The sequence below is a fragment of the Taudactylus pleione genome, unplaced genomic scaffold (assembly GCF_031769625.1).
Source record: "Taudactylus pleione unplaced genomic scaffold, aTauple2 ptg001719l, whole genome shotgun sequence".
NCBI classification, from domain to species: Eukaryota; Metazoa; Chordata; class Amphibia; order Anura; family Myobatrachidae; genus Taudactylus; species Taudactylus pleione.
Window position 1 is genome coordinate 5,914 of NW_028286116.1, and position 2,063 is coordinate 7,976.

Below are 2,063 nucleotides of genomic sequence, written 5' to 3' on the forward strand. Positions count from 1 at the left end.
ACAGAGAGGAGGAGGAAGAGAGAGTAGTAGACAAACAGGAGGAGGAAGAGAGAGTGAGAGACAGACAGGAAGAGGAAGAGAGAGTGGGAGACAGACAGGAGGAGGAAGAGAGAGTGGGAGACAGACAGGAGGAGGAAGAGAGAGTGGGAGACAGAAAGATGGAGGAAGAGAGTGTAAGAGACAGACATATGGTCGAAGAGAGAGTGATAGACTGACAGGAGGAGGAAGAGTGAATGGGAGACAGACAGGAAGAGGGAGAGAGAATTGGAGACAGACAGGAGGAGGAAGAGAGAGTGGGAGACAGACAGTAGGAGGAAGAGATATTGGGAGACAGGCAGGAGGAGGAATACAGAGTAGAAGACAAACTGGAGGAGGAAGAGTGAGAGACAGACAGATGGAGAGAGAGAGTGTGAGAGACAGACATATGGTCGAAGAGAGAGTGATAGACAGACAGGAGGAGGAAGAGAGAATGGGAGACAGACAGGAATCGGGAGAGAGAATTGGAGACAAACAGGAGGAGGAAGAGAGAGTGGGAGACAGACAGGAAGAGGGAGAGAGAATTGGAGACAGACAGGAGGAGGAAGAGAGAGTGGGAGACAGACAGGAGGAGGAAGAGATATTGGGAGACAGAGAGGAGGAGGAAGAGAGAGTAGTAGACAAACAGGAGGAGGAAGAGAGAGTGAGAGACAGACAGGAAGAGGAAGAGAGAGTGGGAGACAGACAGGAGGAGGAAGAGAGAGTGGGAGACAGACAGGAGGAGGAAGAGAGAGTGGGAGACAGAAAGATGGAGGAAGAGAGTGTAAGAGACAGACATATGGTCGAAGAGAGAGTGGTAGACAGACATATGGTCGAAGAGAGAGTGATAGACAGACAGGAGGAGGGAGAGAGAATGGGAGACAGACAGGAAGAGGGAGAGAGAATTGGAGACAGACAGGAGGAGGAAGAGAGAGTGGGAGACAGACAGGAGGAGGAAGAGATATTGGGAGACAGAAAGGAGGAGGAAGAGAGAGTAGTAGACAAACAGGAGGAGGAAGAGAGAGTGAGAGACAGACAGGAAGAGGAAGAGAGAGTGGGAGACAGACAGGAGGAGGAAGAGAGAGTGGGAGACAGACAGGAGGAGGAAGAGAGAGTGGGAGACAGACAGGAGGAGGAAGAGAGAGTGGGAGACAGACAGGAGGAGGAAGAGAGTGTGAGAGACAGACATATGGTCGAAGAGAGAGTGATAGACAGACAGGAGGAGGGAGAGAGAATGGGAGACAGACAGGAAGAGGGAGAGAGAATTGGAGACAGACAGGAGGAGGAAGAGAGAGTGGGAGACAGACAGGAAGAGGGAGAGAGAATTGGAGACAGACAGGAGGAGGAAGAGAGAGTGGGAGACAGACAGGAGGAGGAAGAGAGAGTGGGAGACAGAGAGGAGGAGGAAGAGAGAATGGGAGACAGACAGGAAGAGGGAGAGAGAGTGGGAGACAGACAGGAGGAGGAAGAGATATTGGGAGACAGAGAGGAGGAGGAAGAGATAGTAGTAGACAAACAGGAGGAGGAAAGAGAGAGAGAGAGAGAGAGAGAGAGAGAGAGAGAGAGAGAGAGAGAGAGAGAGAGAGAGAGAGAGAGAGAGAGAGAATGTTACAGCAAGAGTCAGTCAGGAGAAGGGAGAAGTAGAGACACCAAGAAGAAGAAAGAGAAGGACACAGAATGTGGAAAGACAGGGACACTGTCGAAGGTGGAATACAGCATAGAGAGACAGAGGGAGGGAGAAAACCTCTAAAGGGAGGAGAGACAGTCAGTGAGGAAAAGAATGTGAAGGTGGAGAGACAGTCCGGAGGAGGGAGAGAGGGTGGAGAGACAGTCCGGAGGAGGGAGAGACAGTCCGGAGGAGGGGGAGAGGCTGGAGGGACAGTCCGGAGGAGAGAGAGAGGGTGGAGAGAGAGTCAGGAGGAGGGAGTGAGGTGGAGAGAGAGAGTGTTGAGAGACAGTCAGGAGGAGGGAGAGACAGTCCGGAGGAGGGGGAGAGGGTGGAGAGAGAGTCAGGAGGAGGGAGAGACAGTCAGGAGGAGGGAGAGAGG